The 20378-nt window shown below is 37.5% G+C and overlaps 1 protein-coding gene and 1 pseudogene across 1 annotated transcript in view; both read left to right on the top strand.

The window, feature by feature from the left end:
* LOC140923473 (uncharacterized) overlaps positions 1 to 12069 on the top strand; it is a 54882-nt pseudogene extending 42813 nt beyond the window's left edge.
* LOC140923406 (uncharacterized) overlaps positions 1 to 20378 on the top strand; it is a 110031-nt gene that overhangs the window by 82411 nt on the left and 7242 nt on the right. The gene's annotated exons all lie outside the window — the stretch shown is intronic.

Below are 20378 nucleotides of genomic sequence, written 5' to 3'. Positions count from 1 at the left end.
TACTTCACAATTCAAAAATTAAGTTAAACATTGAAATTGAAAAAGGTTCAAATTTAATTTTGCAAGCTGCTGATAATTGTAGAGTTATTATAACAAGACTTCAACTTTTTGTTCCAAAACTAACTTTTAATTCAGAAGGACAAAAGTTGTATATGGAAAACTTCATCTAAAACCTTATAAATGGAAATATCTCAATGAGGTAATTTACACGTCAAATAACTCACAGCAACAGACAGTTCATTTCAGAATTACAAATGCTATTTCAAAACCACGCCATGTATTTGTTTTTGGAATCAACACAGCAAGAATTGAATCGCAAACAGCAAATCCATTTCTTATACAACACTTTTGAATTACCAAACAATGCTAATATAGCAAGATGTTATGTGGAAGTTGCAAATGGAAACGAATACCTCGATATTCACTTCAAACCATCCACCGATTTATCAAGAGTTTACAGAAGTGTTTTATCTTACGTTTACGCTAACAATGATTTTCAAGGTGGAAGACTACTTAACAGAAGTAATTTTAAGACTTTATTCCCATTTGTTTATTTTGACTTGACTAAACAAAAATTGGAAAACAAAGATAGAGTGACAAAACTGGCGTTTCGTTATGAACTAACAGCCAATCCAGACCCTGATTATAATATTTACGCTCTTGTTCTTCATGAAAAGGAGGCTGAAATAGAGCAACAAGATGGAAAACTTTTGCTAAGAGCTTAAATTTAATATAATTCTATAAATAAATGACAACTTATTTTGAATATGGTGTACGTTTAGCAAATAATCAAAAGTCAAAATTAGCTTCTGCAATAAGAAATAATTCTCCTTTGACTCTCCGATTAAAACATTCTCATCTTAGAGGTTCTGATGAGTTAATGCTTACAAAAAGACAGATTGCAGAGATAAAAAAATCTATTTCAAATGGAACAGGAACTGATATAAAGATAAGTAAAACACGGATAAGAAAATCAGTAAAACAAGGTGGAAACTTATTCACATCACTCGCATCTCTGGGTGCTAAAGTGATTCCTGTTGCAATGAAAGGAATTTCAAAAGCTGTTCCTGCATTGGCAACTGGCGCTGCAACTGCACTTGGAGAAATGAGACTAAATAAAATATTCGGAAAAGGAATTACTATTCCAAAAAGATTTATTAAAATGTTACCAATGATTAAAAAAGTACTTACAAAAGCACAGATAGACCAAAACAACAGAGCTTATCAAACAGGTGGGCGACTGGTTATTAAACCAACCAGAAAACAGATTGAAAGAGGATTTTTGGGAACATTAGCATCCATTGATATTCCAATGGCAATCACTTTAGTACCCAAGATGTTTGGTTCAGGACTTCAAGTTAATAGACAAGCTTCATCAAATACAAGAAATGTTTATGTACCACCAGTTCAAACACGTGGTGAAGGACACCATCCATATCAATCACCACCCTTTTTTGGTAATGGGAATAATACAATTAGAATGGGGGGAAAAAAGGACGAGGAAAAGGCAAAGGACTGTTACTGGGTCCAAACAGTCCCTTCAATTCAATTCCAATTCTCGGCTCAATTTTGTAAATAAACCACTGTCTAATTTCAATTTGTTTGATTGGATAAAAAAAACTTGGAATTAAACATTTTTTTGATATCTTTAGTAGAGATGTACTACCAAAAAAGATTGAAAAAAAATGTGGAATAGTCAATGTCGATGATAATCAAGGTCCTGGAACACACTGGGTTTGTTACAGAAATCTTGATTCATTTGTTGAATACTTTGACCCATTTGGATTGATTATGCCTCATGAAGTTTATCACTATTTAGCATCATCTGGGAAAAGACTCATTTACTGTCAGGATGAGATACAAAATAGAGATTCTGTTCTATGTGGTTACTGGTGTTTGTACTATCTGAATGAAAGACAAAAAGGAAAGAGCGTTTTAGATGTTATTCATAATCAAAATTTTGATGAAGATAATAGAGATTTCATAATTAGTTATTTTAACAACTTGTAATTTTATATCAAAATTTGATATAAAATTAATCATCATCTTCTTCTTTCAATTGATTAATTTTTGTAACTTTTTTATCTAAATTCGCAACACTTTCCACCAACTCAAATAACTCTTTACACAATGTAATCAGTTTAAACAATCTTTCCTTTCTGTCACTATCTATTTTAACCCAAGTATAACTACCATTCTTAGTTCCATCCCATAAATTAGCCTCACTAACAAGCAATTCTCTTGCAAGATTGGTATTTGCTTTTCTTTCAGTTTAAAACTCATCCCTAATATTTTTCTTAATTCTTTTTCAAAATCTTTTATTGTTTTAACATTCATCTTTTTTTGTATCTCTTTAAAAAACTTGTCTTCCATTTTATTAAATAATTACATAAACCTAATATAAAATGGAAGAAACGTATTGCCTAAAAGATAAAAGATATACTCCTTGTGTTGAACCGAGTGGGTATCAAAGAGATAAAAGAAACAGATTACAATTCTATTGTAAATGTGCTGTTTGTGGAAGTAAAAAATTAGATATGTAAAAGAAAACAGACAAGTTGGAACCGGAAGGAAAACTAAGAGAAAGACAAAAAACTACTTATCCCGTCTGAAGGGGCGGGCGTTTTAGACACTGCTGTTGCTACGGCAACAGATTTGTTTGTTCATCATGGAATTCCTTGGATGGCAAAAAAAACTGTTGAAATGGGATGATATGGCGTAAGCGAATTAATGAGAAATAAAAATCTTCAAAAGAAAGCTGTAAATTATGGAATCAATAAACTTACTCCTTTTATACAAGATTCTGTTGGAACAGCATCAGACCAGTTATCAACAAAAGTTACACCAAATAAAAAACATAAAACTGATAATATAAACCAGAATTGGATTGAAGAAGAATTGATACCCATAGTGCTATCTTAAAAGTAGCGCCCAAAAAAGGTTTTGTGTTACCAGGTCATAATTATACAGGACCTGGTAATCCACTGGAAAAACAATTAAAATATAACCCTAACACAGGAGAAATATTAGAAATTTATCAACAACCATCTGGCAGAACTGATGCTGTTAGTATGCAACATGATGTTCATTATAGTGTTTGTGGAAATAAACTAAAAAGTAAACAAGTAAAATGTAAAATTGAAGCTGACCGAAAGATAGTAAAAGCATTAGATGCAATTCCTTGGAAAGAAAGACAATGGGGTCATGCTTTTGCTAGAACAATGATTAATACCATACAAAAACTTGGCACTGGTCTGCAGTCAAAAAAAGTAGCTAAACGTGAGTCGGCGTTGAGTAGTGATTGGTCTCAACAATTAGCCGACGAACTTCATAAACCAATCACAAGAAACTTTTCAAAAAGAACAGTAATATCAAACGGGATTGATAAAATTTGGGCTGCTGATTTGGTTGAAATGCAAAAGTTTACTAAGTGGAACAAACGTATCAAATATTTGCTGATGGTAATCGACGTATTTAGCAAGTATGGGTGGATAAAACCTCTGAAAGATAAAAAAAAACTGAAAGTGTAAGTAAAGCATTTGATGAAATATTTAAGAGTAAACGTAAACCAAAGATGCTTTGGATTGATAAAGGTTCTGAGTTTATCAGTAAACATTTCAAGGGTTTTCTTAGTAAAAAAGGAATCAACTTATATCACAGTGAAAATGAAGAGAATTTAAATATTGTTGAAAGATGGAATAAAACTATAAAAAACAAAATGTGGATAATGTTTACCACAAACAACAACACTGTTTACTAGGGTAAGATAGATAAATTAGTTAATGATTACAATAATACAAATCATTCTAGTATAAAAATGACTCCAAATAAAGCAAGTAAAAAAGAAAATGAGGTAAAAGTTTTTACTAATTTATATGGTGATTTAATATACTTAAAACCTAAAAAACAAAAGTTTGCAATAGGTGACAAAGTTCGTATATCAAAGTATAAGAGGCAAGTATTTGATAAAGGTTGTACTCCAAACTGGACAGAGGAGATATTTGTGATTAATCAAGTTTTACCTACCAGTCCTATTACCTATAAAATTGTTGATTCAATGGGGGAAGAAATCGAGGGTTCTTTTTACGAGCAAGAACTTCAAAAAGCAAACAGCAAACATTTAGAATAGAAAAAGTTTTGAGACGAGATAGCAAGAAGAAAATTGCATTGGTAAAATGGAGTGGATATCCTGATAAATTTAACTCATAGATTAGTTTTGCAATCTCTGGTCCATATTCATCTTTAAGATATTGTTGACAAATAATAAAAATATTAATTAATCCATCCAAAAAAGCTTTTTCATGTTCATTGGGATTTTCATCTTTTTTCCAAAGACAAACTGGAATAGAATATCCTGTTAGTTGGTCTGTCTCCTGATTTTTTCTTCCGTTTACACCAAAACAAAATAATAATGGAGTTTCAACAATGAGTGGCCTTTAGCATTACTTACATTTGGATATTTTGTTTCTATTCCCAGTCTTTCCAGTCTTGTCAGTCTTTCCAGTCTACATCGTCTGAAATTTTTTTGTAAACAATATTCTTCTAGACAATATTCTAACAAATTATCTGCTTGAGTATGTACAGGATTATTTTTAACATAAATATTAAATACTCTAATATTATCAATTTTACTTAAACTATAAAAAATATTTTCATCATCATATATTCTAATTCCTCTTATTTCTTGATACTCTTCAGGAAATTTAATCGGTTTATCTATACTCAACAAAACTCCACAATTAATATTATTTAAAATTTTGTTGTAAATCAAATGTTTCAAATTCTATAAATTCTAATAATTCAAAATTATTAATATCTTTTTTTATTTCTAATAAAATTTTGTATTTTGAGTTATCATGATATAAAACTTTTTTTCATATTTTTTTATCAAGTTCCTTTTTTTCTTTTAATGCTTTATATTTGATATCATTAAATTTTTTATCAAAATTATTATTATTAAATTTTTATATTTGTTTCTATACTTGTTTCTATTTCCATTTTTTATTTATAAATATTATTTCTTTAAATTATTGTATTATTACTGAGTAGTTATAAAAACCTGACTTCTGACCCAACCTCAACCCTACTATTTTCCGATTATCCCGCGAGCGAAGCTAGCCTTATTATTTGTCATTTTTCATATTAATTTTGGGGATTATTTTAAAAGGTTTTTAGAATTAAATAATTTTGGGCCGGAAATATATGACAGAAAGTAAACATGTAAACATGCACGTCGTTTTTCTGATTAAATAAGTTTTAGATAATGGATTTTTTCCTTTAACTGCGAACTCTAAAATTGAGCCGGGGGATGTAAGAGTACAAAATAGATGACAGAATATAACCAGAAAAACTTTAATGACGGATGACGGGATAAGACAGGGATAATCGGAAAATAGTAGGGTGATGTTGGATCAGAAGGCATGTTTTTATAACTACTCAAGTAGAACGATCTCTATTTGTGGCAAACCAAATGCGACTGTGATAGACAAAAAAGAATAATAAAAGAGCTAATAAATAAGCTTTTACTCAATGTTTTAATTTTACTATTCATTTTCGTTATCGTACGTTATCTTACATATAGAGAAATGTTATCAACGGAAAAAAAAAACACAACATAACTACAATTTTTTTCAGAAGACCTGAAATAGCAAGGCAAGCAAAATATGTAACAATTACAACTATCTTCGGGAAAAGCAGTACGTAGATTCTATCTGCAATTTGTTATTGGAATGGCTGCGAAAGGACAAACAGAGGCCACCTGTAATCTTGGAAATACCAACCAGATTGCCGATAAAGTTGGGGAGAGGACAGAGGAAGAAAAAGGGAATAGTACTATTGGCGATGCCTATCTTAACTTTAAAGATTTCCAGAACTCCATTAGCTACCTTAAAAAATGCCTCAACTTTTTCAGACAAGAGGGCGACAGGGCAGGAGAAGGAATTGCCTACTGTAATCTTGGCAACGCCTATCACAGTCTTGGACATTTCCAGAAAGCCATAGAGTACCATGAACGATACCTCAAAATTTCCAAAGAAGTGGGAGACAGGGCAGGAGAAGGAAAAGCGTACTGTAATCTTGGCAACGCCTATCACAGTCTTGGACATTTCCAGAAAGCCATAAAGTATCATGAACGATACCTCAAAATTTGCAAAGAATTGGGAGACAGGGCAGGAGAAGGAAACGCGTACGGTAATCTTGGCATCGGATATCTTAGTCTTGGAGATTTCAAGAAAGCCATAGAGTACCAAGAACGACACCTCAACATTTCCAAAGAAGTGAGAGACAGGGCAGGAGAAGGAAAGGCGTACGGTAATCTTGGCAACGCCAATCTTAGTGTTGGAGATTTCCAGAAAGCCATAGAGTACCATGAACAACACCTCAAAATGTCCAAAGAAGTGGGAGACAGGGAAGGAGAAGGAAAAGCGTACAGTAATCTTGGCAACGCCTATTACAGCCTTGGAGATTTCCAGAAAGCCATAGAGTACCATGAGCGACACCTCAAAATTTCCAAAGAAGTGGGAGACAGGGCAGGAGAAGGAAAAGCGTATGGTAATCTTGGCATTGCTTTTAAAAATATTGGAGATTTCCAGAAAGCCATAGAGTACTATGATCGAGACCTCAAAATTTCCAAAGAAGTGGGAGACAAGGCAGGAGAAGGAAAAGTCTACTGTAATCTTGGCAACGCCTATCTTAGTGTTGGAGATTTCCAGAAAGCCATAGAGTACCATGAACGAGACCTCAAAATTTCCAAAGAAGTAGGAGACAGGGCAGCAGAAGGAAGAGCGTACTGTAATCTTGGCAACGCCTATTACAGTCTTGGAGATTTTCAGAAAGCTACAGCGTACCATGAACTACACCTCAAATTTTGCAAAGAAGTGGGAGACGGGGCAGGAGAAGGAAAAGCGTACGGTAATCTTGGCAACGCCTATGACAGTCTTGGAGATTTCCAGAGAGCCATAGAGTACCATGAACGACACCTCAAAATTTCCAAAGAAGTGGGAGACAGGGCAGGAGAAGGAAAGGCGTACGGTAATCTTGGCATTGCATATCTTAGTCTTGGAAATTTCCAGAAAGCCATAGAGTACCATGAACGACACCTCAAAATTTCCAAAGAAGTGGGAGACAGGGCAGGAGAAGGAAAAGCGTACTGTAATCGTGGCAACGCCTATGACAGTCTTGGAGATTTCCAGAGAGCCATAGAGTACCATGAACGACACCTCAAAATTTTCAAAGACGTGGGAGACAGGGCAGGAGAAGGAAAAGCGTACTGTAATCTTGGCAACGCCTATTACAGACTTGGAGGTTTCGAGAAAGCCATAGAGTACCATGAACGACATCTCAAAATTTCCAAAGAAGTGGGAGACAGGGCAGGAGAAGGAAAAGCGTACTGTAATCTAGGCAACGCCTATCACAGTCTTGGAGATTTCCAGAAAGCTATAGAGTACCATGAACGAGACCTCAAAATTTGCAATGAAGTGGGAGACAGGGTAGGAGAAGGAAAAGACTACTGTAATCTTGGCAACGCCTATTACAGACTTGGAGATTTCCAGAAAGCCATAGAGTACCATGAACGACACCTCAAAATTTCCAAAGAAGTGGGAGACAGGGCAGGAGAAGGAAAAGCGTACAGTAATCTTGGCAACGCCTATGTTAGTCTTGGAGATTTCCAGACAGCCATTTGCTCTTATAAAAACAGTGTAATTGCCTTCGACTATATCAGGGGAAATCTCATATCTAATGACGAATGGAAGATTAGTCTTGCGAGTACGTATAATAATATCAATTTGAGGCTATGGGGGCTGCAGTTTAAGCAAGGTAAAGTCGTCGAGGCACTTTTAACTGCTGATCATGGGCGTGCCCAAGCTTTAAATGATCTTCTGGAGTTGAAGTATGGGTTTAAAGGGTTACCTACAGAAATAGGAACATTCTCTGCAACAACACCTGACATTCTTAGTTACCTACCATCAAATACAGCTTTTATAGGTATCAACTAGGAAGGAATAGTTCTCTGGGTGAACGGGAAAGGAAACGAAATCAAAGCTAGAAGAACGCAGATCGATATCTCCGTCATAACCTATTTTCAGTCTCTATTAGAGACTGCACACGAAGAAATAGGTGTGAGAGCTGATGCTAACTGTGAAGATCGGTCATTAAGGAACCCAAGTGAAAACAAGTCAGCAGAAAAAAGATCCAGTAAGCCAATGTCCCATTCCTCATCTTTTGAGACAAAGTCATTACAAACACTTTACAAAGTTGTTATGGACCCTATAAGAGACTTACTCCAAAGCGATGAGGTTGTGATTGTTCCACAAGGACCTCTTTGTTTGGCCCCTTATGCTGTATTCATTGACTTGAAATCAAATTACCTCTGCGAAACGTTGAGAATTCGCCTACTTCCCTCACTTTCTAGTCTGCGATTAATCCAAAATTGTCCAGCAGATTGGCACAGAAAGACTGGCGCTCTTCTCGTCGGCGATCCGTGGGTACAGGAGATAGTTTATGAAGGAATGACGCTAGAGCAGTTAGCGTGGGCCGAAAAGGAAGTGCAGATGGTTGGGAAAATACTTCAAACTGAACCTCTCGTTGGAAAGCAGGCAACAAAAGATGAAGTGTTAACACGTATCTCCTCGGTTGCTCTGGTGCACATTGCTGCTCACGGTAAAATGGAAACAGGAGAAATTGCCTTGGCCCCAAACACAACACGTTCATCCGTGAATCCAGCCAGGGAGGACTATCTGTTAACTATTAAAGATGTTTTAAAGGCGCAGATTAGGGCAAGACTTGTTGTACTCAGTTGTTGTCATAGTGCCCGGGGAGAAGTCAAATCTGAGGGTGTGGTCGGTATTGCACGGGCATTTTTAGGTGCTGGTGCTCGCTCTGTTCTGGTATCCTTGTGGGCGATCGACGACGAAGCTACTATGGAGTTCATGAAAGTTTTCTACCAACAACTAGTCCATGGGCGAAGTGCCAGTGAGGCTCTGAATAAAGCCATGAAATCCATGAGAGAATCTGACCGCTTTAACGCAGTGAAGTACTGGGCGCCATTTGTTCTCATTGGTGACGACGTAACGTTCGAGTTTGAGGGCATCCAATAGATAAGAAGGTATTTTGGGATATATTTAAACCTTGGATCATATTACGTGCTTTAGGAAAAATTTTAACAAGGAATTATTTTTGCCATTTTTTTGAGCAACGAACTCAACCGGTGCCACGTAGCGTCAATCTGCCAATCACAGGTCAAGTTCACAACAACAAAGGAGTCTGACTTTGGTAGTTCTTTTGACAGTTAAACACCAGAAAATTTATTTCAAGTGTCAGGATTTTTTCACATTTAAAGTGTCGGTGGCTCCTTATGAGTTCGTTCCACTGTAACTTACAGTCGAACCTGACGTAAGCGACGACCTAAAATGCGAAGATCAAATTTACGGTCGCTTATTTTACGGAAGGTGGTCGCTTAGGAAAGGCTCCAGATATGGTAAATCCTCTATTAAGCCTCCGGGTCATTTCAAGAAGAGGTGAGCAGGGGGAGGTGGGGCTCCTCATTCCGAACGAGTCACGTAACAAATATTCACGTTTTCACGCTTCTCAAAACTAGCGGTCGTACAAAAGGTCAAAAACGTTACGTTAGTCCCATTTTGTATTTTAGCAAGTTAATTAGAGTTTTGCGAACCTTACTAAAAACACTGCGCGGCTATAAATTCCCTAGGTAAGCCAGCTGTATGTGGGTCTGAGCGCACTGAAGTGTGAAGTTACATAAAAAAAACTCTAAAGTGAAGTTAAATAAAGCCACCAGATTTTAGTTAGGGTCCTTTAGCAAAATTAACGATTTATTTTCTTCGATTGATATTCAATGTTCGTGTAAACAATCGAGGATTTTGGCAGTTCGGGTTTCACGGAGCGCAATTAATCACGATTTACAGAACAGTTTTTCAGTACATCACGATTCACGGACACCAAAAATGGACTATAACGGCGTCACGAAAATAAGCTTGCCCCCACTCCAAGAACGTTTGAGAGGAAGGAGGGGCTTATTTTTTAATTAAGCGAAGATTGTGGTACCATTTCTCAATAAAGAACTACTTGGAGGTCATGATCAGCCGAGGATCAAAATCAAATTGGAACTTCCAACTCGTGAATAAACCATACCGGATGATTAGTCCACATAAAAGGGTTACAGTCGTGATAAATTAATAAATCGATGATACGTCTATTATATAAGAATACTGAGAGGAGGATTGAAAGATAGAGGGAGTTTTTTTTTTCTTCTGAAAAGGGGAGCTTATTAGAGAGGGGGGCTTAGTAGGGAATTTATGGTATGTAACTTTATTTAAATCTGCAATAAGTCTAATCATTGGTTGACGTTAAGAGTCCAAATGTGACCCTTTGCTCTGATAGTTTTAGGTCGTGTTCGATTCACCGTATTCCGCGTCTCAAATAAAAATAAATGGAATAAACTCGCTAGAAATCACTTGTTCTGTGTTTCATTCTGTTGCAATAACTACAAAACGGCTTGAAATAAAGTATTCTGATCTATATAAACGTTAAATTGTTCAAAAATTAGGGTATAGAAGAGGTTTGTAACAAGTCTTTTGCGTATTCTTATTCCGGAGTACGATCAATCGAGCGCACTCTTAGAAGTCAGTGGTCAAAACGTTATGCCTCGCCAGATGAAGTCACTATCATTTTCTTTTGTTAGCTTGCTAACGTTCCCTTGTGCTGTTGTTGTTTTTGTTGTATAGGTATGATGAAGAATGCAGTGAAGCAGTTCCTAACTATCTGAAGTTGAAGTCAGTTTCTATTTTTGTTGCAATTACGGAGTGGAGCGTTCATCACAAGAATAGGAACACTTTATCCAGGAGAGAAAATTATATGCTGTTGATATAAATAATGTGAAGCTTTGCGTAGTCTGAAAATTACGGTGTACGTTTCGCAGCTTATTTTGCGACCAGTCGTGTGCATTTGAAACTTGTTTTATAGTGCCCTTAAAAATATCAGGAATAAGTAGTGAATTTCGGTTATTTACATTGATACTACATGGGACAGAGGCACTTAAGACTAGCAATTTAATGTATTTACATTCGGCGGAGCTAAACGTAGCGGCAGTGACAGAGAATGTAAATGCTTTCCTATTGGTATGAACGCACGCGAGACGGTATGGCGTTAATTGACTCTATTGTTATTAGGTATATAAGGTTTTGACAATTGTAATGTATTCATCTCAGCTCTCGAACAATCAACATTTATTTTTATATCTTACTTTATTCATCTATCGATTGATTTTTTACCTTTAACCCCCAGAGGTTGTGCGATCGCATCGGTTGGGGAGTACGTTCCGTTGGGTTTTCGTATCAGACGGCGCGCGTGAATAGTTTAGTCTGAGTGACTTTATTTAGGAATATTTGTATACCATTGTTTAGTTATGATGCTGAACTTTGTATGTTATTTGGACGGCGTTAACCACTCAGGCTCCACAGTTCGAGCTGCACACCCATTCCCGTCTCTTAGTCGTGAATATAAATAGGAAATATAGTTCCTTTATATTATTTAAACAGTAAGAGTTGTAGTTTTTAACTCTTTTAGCAGATTGGTTTAAGTTTATTAGTTTTTAGATTGGTATCCATTCTAATACTGAAGTCAAATTCCCTGTTCAGTCACTAGGTTAAACCACTAATAAGTGTAGTTGTACATTTACTCGTTTTTTTTTTTGATAGGCGAAGGATTTCTATTTCAAAGCCCAGGCTTATTCGCGTTTCCGACTTTGTTTTTACCATCGAGTTTCCTGATTTCTCTTGTTGACACCTATTAGATACAAGAGGTTAAGCCGGAAAGAAGAAAGAAATACAAATAGGGAAATTAAAATCCGTAATTGTTTGGTGCCTGGTCAAAACACTGAAATTTAAGAGTCCCTTGATCTCTGTTTTGAAGAAAACAAACTTTCCAAGTTTAATTCAAGTCTACATGACCTCGTTTAATTATACATCTTTACAGAGAATATGTTTTGCACCTGACCTAGATTTTACCTATAAAAATTAACTTCTTCAAATAAATTTATCGTTTTGTGTATCTAAACTGGAGTCTGTAATAAGTGTCAAAGCAATGCAGTATGGAACTTAATTGTAACGATGAGAAGGAACGTTTCCCTTCTTGCGTAAGGTTATTTAACACTGGCCTACAAATGTCGTACCTCAGTGAAGAGGTGTCCTTATTGGCTGATCGAAATCTTGGTTAATACGTTTTTTATACAAAACGGAAAATTGAACTAAATCGTTAACTTAGATAAAATAAAGAAGTAAATAGGATTCCTCATGAGACAATGTGGAAAGTTTCTGATAGGGTTGTCTATTGATACCACCTGTTGAATGTAGCAAGCGTAGCAATAAAACTTCAGAAAGCGTTGCAAGCGTAGCTAACATAGCAAGGGCAAGAAGAGTAGCAAGCAAACGTAGCAAGGGTACAAAAGGTAAACACATAGTCCACTAATTATAATGGGATCAGAGGCAGCTTGTTGTGGTGGTGGACTGTCTGGTAATTGTCTACCTATTATTCACTTGATATTTTAATTTTTAACAACCCTCAAATCCAATATTTTCTCATTTTCCACAAATTTTAAACATCTCCCCTCCTAAATTTTATACATTAAAAACATCCGAAAAATCATCCAAAAACTCACAAATAATTATTGAATTAAGGACTGCGTAACTTAATTAATTGAGACATCTTTGGATTAATGAAATCTTGGCTAGATATTTAAGAAAAAGGGTGCAAATCAACGAAAAATAATGCTTTTAATCGTACTGCCCCCCTTAAAGCACTGTATAATCTGCATTCGCTGCGGAGTTTCCGAAGACTAAATTCGGATCAAGACTCGGAACGGACGAGTGGTTATAGAAAATCTGTTTTTGATACTGAGTACTTATACGTATCCGATTCTCACGAAAATTCACCTGAAGCATCCTGAATAGTGAAACAAACTTTTCCATATGATAACGGTTAACTAACGCGTTTATTTTACGAGATAACTTCACCCAAAACTTAATGCATAACAAATCCCATACAAGAGAGCCACCAAAGTAGCCACATTGTAAGTCAAATTTGACAGTACTCATAGACGCGCTACAATGTAAAACTTGGTATGGAAATGTTTATTGATCTCTATTCTACAAAAGCCATGTTAACAAATCATTTCACGCATTATTTCGTCCTGAAAATTCCAAAACCTGAACACATATCGCGCACTTTGTTACCATTTTCTTTATTGTTTCGCGCACTTCTCAGTGACGGCCTTTCAAATTTGCCGCCGGCTTTAGGACAAAGTTCCCGGATATGTCGCATCATTCTGGGCGATGAAGCAATGGATACCAGGGTTTTTTCTCCCGATGCTTCGTTTAAATCACGGATCTACGTGTTAAATAATAAAAACGCAAGCAATAGAAATTTTAGCTTTGTACTCTTACCCTGTTTGATTTGTGCTTAAAATTAAGGGCATGTTCTTAAGTAGTCACTGTATGATAACTTAACTAAGAGATATTTTATCGGGATGTTATGTTGGGTATAGCATGCGTAACAAGCGTTTCCGTGCGGTTTAAGAGCAAAAAACGAGGGACGAGAGTCAAAGACCGCGCGAAAAATGGCGCAAGTGAAAGAGCGGGGAGGAGGTGGGGAAGAAAGGAAGGAAACCCCCTCCCCCTGCGCCCTCTTTCATTTTTTTGGCTGTAGTTTCATTTCTCGCGCGGCCCTTGTGGTTAATGTTTGTCAAAACCGAGAAACCCGTTCCTCGGTCTTTCTTTGCTCCGAAACTAAACGGAGACGCTTGCTACGCAGGTTATGTTGGGTATCATGAAGACTCATATATTAGTTCAGTTAGAATTACACTTTCGTCTACAAGTTCGACGCTTCAAATAGTCATCAACATAAATCTTCTGCTGACATGAATTCGGTGCAAAGGAAGATGTACCAATTTGCTGCATCTCCGCGGTAACACTAGTCTTCTATTAATTCATGAAATATGTTCACAGATGGCAAAGCCTTGTTTATATTAAGTACAGTCGACTCCCGATAACTCGAACCCTCGCTAACTCGAACCCTCGCTAACTCGAACCTCGCGCTAACTCGGAACCAAAATCGATTCCCCTGGATTTCCGTCATACGTTCACTGTAATTTTACCCTTGGTAATTCGAACCCTCGACTCCAACTCCCGCTAACTTGAACCAATTTTCGTTTCCCCTCAGGTCATTTTCTATATAATTTTACCCTCAATAACTCGAACCATGTTTTGAGCCCTTAAAAAGTCGGGAAAAATGCCGTCTACTGGCGTCCGAAACATTGAATTTTGGATTTCCCATTGACGTGTTGTAGGAGTATAGTTTACTAGTGGAGGCTGATACTGATTGTCATAGGCTAACGTGAAGCAGCTTTTCTTCTCAAAACAAGGCAGTAAAACGCATGCTCTATTTAGGCTATGTTTTGTTACGTTACGTTCTGATTTATAATCTAGAAGTATCTTTTAATTTTCACTTGACATTTCTACAATTAAATGTGATTAATATGTTCACTGTGCAGTAAAAACTGTTTTTACCTTACTCTCGGCTATTTTCTTCGAACTCCCGATAACTCGAACCCTTATTCGATTTCCCTTCAAGGTTCGAGTTATCGGGAGTCGACTGCATTTTGTTCAGTTTAACATTTTTGGCATTAATCTGTTCTTCCGTCGATGTTTACCAGGAAATGACTAAGTTCCTTACTTGTTTTCATCAGGCGTGTGTCCTTGAGTTTTTAACCGAATTCATGGCAGTGGATAACTTTAATTAGATTTCTTATAAGTGATTTTATAGAGTGTTTTCATATGACGTCACGGCGGCCATGTTGGTGTCCCAAAACAATAAAACGGCGACCATGTTGGTGTCCCAAACCAGTCCTGTGGGAGTTGAACTCTTTTCTTATGCAAACGCTTTCTTTTGTTTTAATAAATTTGCATAGATGCTGGCCACGTGAGGGAAAATACTCTATAGGTGTTTTTGGTGCAAATAGAAAAGTTGCTGCAAATTAAATAAAGTTGCTGCAAATATAATAAAGATGTTGCAAATGAAAAATAGTTGCTGCAAATAAAAAATAATTGCAGCGAATAAAAAAAGATAGTTGCTGCAAATTAAGTGACAGGAAAGTATGCGGACGCACTGATAGGAAGAGGAGGACTCAGTATAGTTGTATCCAGGGCCCACTCACGAAATGTTTGGCCTAATCCTTGAACTGCATTTTTAATTTACACTCTGAGTTTGACGATCACGTCCGTGGTTAATTTATGGAAAAGTTTTAGCCAATCATTTTCAGTGAAGAAGCTCAACACAAATAAATCGACAACAACCTAATATTTTAAACTGTAATTATACCATTTTCCGATTAGCCTGCGAACAGCAGACGCATTTCCGGTCGTCGCTTCTCTCCGGTCGTCGCCTCTCTCCCTGGAGGGAGAGAAGCGACGACCGGAAATGCGTCTGCTGTTCGCAGGCTACTTTCCGATCTGTTTAACCTGCGAAAACATCCGTTTCTCCTCGCTCTTTGCCGCTGGGGGCGTTTCGCGCGGAGGAACGCGCGAAACGTCCACAGCGGCGAGGGGCAAGGAGAAACGGATGTTTTCGCAGCCTACGATCTGTTGTTATGAAAAGTTTGAATATGACTAGATACATTGTAGTTTTTACGTTGTTCTCCTTGTTTTGTATTGGCCAGTTAACCTAAGCTTAATAGTGAAAACTTAGGTAGAAAAACCATTTTGACAAAGTAATCATCTTGAAGATTTCATGCTAATAAGGATGTTTCAACTTATCAGATTAGACTTACGTCAGCATTAGTTTACACTAAGCAGACGGTTTTCTGGCTGGTAAAATGGGTGTAACACTTGTTTACAAAAGAGAATAGAGAGAGAATTGTAACTCACAAGCAGCAAGTGAATAAAAGTTCTGAGTCAAAGAAGATGTATTGGATTTGTAGAAAGGCTTCAGCTAGTCCCCGTCAGAAAAGTCTTTTTACATACCTTACTTGTATTAAAATTCGTGCAGTACTAGAATTCGCGCAGCGCTGGGTGTACCAATTTTAGTACTGCGCGAACTAGTTACGTTTATATCACAGGTCCGAATTTCTCGAAACTCCCGAGGAACTATTTTACGTGAACTTGGTTCATTAAAAGAAATCGGACTTCTAGCATTTTTGGACTATTTTACGGAAAGCGTCGGCTATAAAATGGAGAAATAAATTGGGACAGTTGTCTAAAAAGCTAATCGCAATTGCTAGAAAACATGAAAAATTATGAGCATGAAAGATTTCCCGCCGTTTTCAGAGACGCACACCAGGTAAAGCAAAATCTTGTGGTTTTCATATTGTCTCATTCCGTACTGCGACTTCACCGCTTAAACGTCAAAACCTCTGCGAATGCACTGGTGTCCGGTTAATAGAAGTTTGATTGTATCTTTGGGTACCGTTTGTAAGAAATTCAGCCTCCAGCAAATATGAAAGCATGCAAACCAGTTGCAATCTTTGGATGATTAGCCTGCGAAGCAAGCGTTTCTGTGTGGTTTAGGAGCAAAGAACGAGGAACAAGAGTCAAAAACCGCGCGAAAAATGGCGCAAGTAAAAGAGTGAGGGAGGGGGTGGGGAAGATAGGAAGGAAACACTGGAGGGTAAATCTTGCCGACAAGAATAAACAACAACCGCAGGAAGATACGTCTCACGTACCATACATGACCTATCAGTATGAAACAAACCTTTGATCGACACATGTCAATATTGTTCGACTAGCCGAGCCAATCAGCGCTACGTTCGCTGGTGAACGCAGGTTTTCAAATTCGAGGGTCTTGTCTGCAAGCGTTTCCTTCCGTCCTTCGCCCACCCCCCCCCCCCCCCCCCACCTCTTTTAATCTATTGTTCTCGCGCGGTGAAAACCGAAAATCCCGTTCCTCGGTCTTTTTTTGCTCCGAAACTAAACGGAGACGTTTGCTACGCAGACTATTGGATGATTAAATTGTGCAACCTTCCTCAGTTCCAGAATGTTTTTTGTCACATGACATATTTTACATATATTTCTTGAAAATCAGTACGTTTCCCGTCTTTATGCCTTTTCAGGTTTCTAGTTAATTAATTTCTAAGGGGTACAAAGGAATTTTTGACAATGAATAAGGGCACGACTTTCTTTCCCCTAAACGGACCTATACCGTAAAAGATCTATTAAACCCCTGGGGTGTGTGTTAATTTATTTTAAGTTTTGAGAAGGACCTCTTTTATATCCAGGGTCAATAATAGGGAGGCGTTTAAAAAGATTTGCGTCTTGGTAAATGAATTTGCCAAAATTTATACATTAAGATATCGTCCCCGATGTCAATAGGGAGGTTAAGCAACAATGACGGCGACGTCTACGAAAACGTAACTCAATAAGTGAATTCGCGCTACTTCAAACTTTATCTCGCTTATTTCAACTCGTTCAATTCGTTAAACGTTGGAAAATTTTTCTGGAGTTGAATTCTAAAAGACTGTATCAAGGTTCAGCAAAAGAAAAAAAAAGTCATTGTCTTCGTTCACGTCCTCGACAAAACGTGAAATTAGGCACTTTCACGTTGTAGTCGTGCAGCGACGGCAAGGAAATGTAGAAAAAAGCTTGATACACATGCAAAGTTGTTGTTTTGCCAATCTAAACCAAGAGAGATTGATCTAGCTCATTCTCTCTTGTCTAAGCCTATTGCTTTTTTGCCGTTCTCGTTGTCGTCGCCGTCGTCGTTGCTCAAGCTCCCTAATGTCGACATTATAAAAAGTGGTCCTAAACTTCCACAGAGAGCTGAGATTTATGCCCTTCTGCCTGATCTTGCCTGGGATAAAACGATTTCAGCAAAAATGATTAATAAAAAAAACCCTTCAAGGGCGTTACCCCTATTATGTGTGTGATTGAACTAGATATGGTGCGTGCTTAGTAGGGTTGGGAGTAGTATAAGGTAGGGTAGGGTTGGCTAGAGACTATTAGTAAGGGCTTATAATCAGAAACTGCGCTTTTATTGATTGTTCGCACTGGTGACTCATTTAACTTGAAGTTTACTCTGATGACCAAACGAATATTTAAACTTGAAAGGAATTCTGCTGCCTCATACATGTTTACACAGAAACCTCCTTAAGACCGTCACTGTTTTTCTGCTAAAATTCCCTTTATATTTTCCTCTTAGATATAACATTTAGTGTACATTTACATGGAGAAGGTAGGTGGCAATTTTATTTTGAGGAGCTTTTGACGAAAAAAAAAAACCTGTAAATCCCTATGACATAGCTCCTCTGACATTTGATGTCGGAGAGAATTTATCATTCAGGTATTGCATGTAATAAGAAAGCGTCAGAGCAAAATTGTAACCCAAATTTAGCCTGAAGTGTTGGTCGCTTTCTCGCCCGACACATTACGCTAGTTAACCTTAAAATCCAGTCCCAATGTCGACAGAAACGCGAGTGCCGTTTGCTACTAAACCGACTTGAAAAATGCTTCTCGGGCCCTAAATGTGCGTAATGTGCGTTGCTTTGCATGACTACGATGCCGTTTTGTACGGGTAAACTGACAGGGCTGAATAACGTACTGCGCATGTCCGTGACATCTTGCGCCTTTGCGACGTGAAAATCATCTGATAAACTCACGAAGGAGAAATTCTGCGAATACGTTAGAAGTGCAAGTCTTGTTAAGGAATTTTAAGTAAACCAGGGATCAAGGAAAACGCTTTTGACCCTCTCGGCGAGGCTATTCATTGTTTTGATCGTAATTTTTACCAGAAAGATGACCGAGAGAAAAAGAGCATTGCTGGAGTTTTGGCGACTTTTCTTCAATGGTACGTAAACGATTTACTTTAATATTATATTACCTAATTACGTTTGAAGAAGAGCAAATCTTTGTAATATAGCCGAGCGATGACTCTTGTGGTTCGTTTCTTGGTGGCACGAAAGCAGGCAATGAGCGCAATGATGCCATCAGACACAAGATGCTTAGTTATAGAGCTTTTAAACATACACAAATGTTAGTGCGATCAAAGAAGCCTTTTCTTACACTAAGATTTAGCACTTAATTTTGTTTGTGTACTGGCTTGTCCTAGAACAAAAAGGTACTGGCCGAGCTGCAGAATTTATTTAATTAGTTAAGCTTGTTCATTTGTTTAATTTTTTGCACTTTTGTAAACGATACTAGTTTAGATCCCAGACCTCTCCCGTCTCTGCACATGCGCAGACGTTATTCAGCTCTGTCCGGGTAAAACATCAAAGCCAGAACTCGAGCCAGGACTCGACGCAGGACTCGACAATTTTTCCCTTTCCCGCCATTTTCACCTCTTGCAAGATCACATGACCATTAAGATGAGGGTTTTCGTGGCAATAATGGAGGGTAAGGGTTAGGTTTTGTTTTTTTATTTATTATTTCTAGTTATTTTCTTTTTACTTGCAGAAAAATTAGAAAAGTCCCAACTGGAGTCCTGGCTCCAGTCCTGGCTCGAAAGGGGAGGAAGCAAATTTTCCGGGAAAATAATTCTTACAAAGGGTTACACTCAAAAACAAATTATTTCACCGGGAATCGGCCAGAAAAAAAATTCTTGCGAGCCAGAAAGCCCCCACCACACCCCCCATCACTTTTCTAATGGTCCTTCCCTAACTGACCAAGTAACCCCCAGCAGCTCACCACTCAAAACATAAACGGGATTAAAATGTTGCAATTTAAATACAACAATAAGTCAATCCATTACACGGATCGATAAACTTCAAAGCTCTATGTTCTCTTGAGTTTTCTATAATTTTTGACTGAATTAAAAAGATTTCGTCAGTCTTTACTTCTCAGTTTTTTCACACAAGAAGTTTCGAAAGTAGTCAGCATATTCTTTAGGAATAAGATCCTCTCCTTCAAGTATCTCATTGAGATAAATTTGGCTCGGTTTTAGCCCCTCTTTAACATACTTTTCATAAGCTTGATACGCTGTCGCATCCACGATTTCGCCGCTCTTTCTTTCCACCTGTACGTTCACTCTCCGAAGCCTCCCTGCTTCGTGTTCATCTAACTTGGCTAAACTTCCTTTTAAACAGATGTACAAGGCACCATAAACGGTTGACTCCTTATCTGGGATGATATCAGCATAACCAAAGCCATCGTCTTTCCATATGCTGAATACGACGCGAAATCCTCGAAGTACTGCGCTTTCGCGAGAGATGAACCTAGTGCCGCGTTCCCGCATTTTTCTTGCGCTCAGATTTGACCCAAAAGCAAAGTAAAGCTCTGTTTCTTCCATAGGTGTATAGTGTCCTTCACTGTTTTAAACCAAGCTGTGGTCGCTGATCGAACTGAGTTACGCTTGATCACCGTAGTGTGCGATGATGCTCACAGTTG

Source organism: Porites lutea, chromosome 13 (genome assembly GCF_958299795.1).
Source record: "Porites lutea chromosome 13, jaPorLute2.1, whole genome shotgun sequence".
Classification (NCBI taxonomy): domain Eukaryota; kingdom Metazoa; phylum Cnidaria; class Anthozoa; order Scleractinia; family Poritidae; genus Porites; species Porites lutea.
The sequence above is the reverse complement of the archived record's forward strand: the minus strand, read 5'-3'. Positions and strand labels throughout refer to the sequence as shown.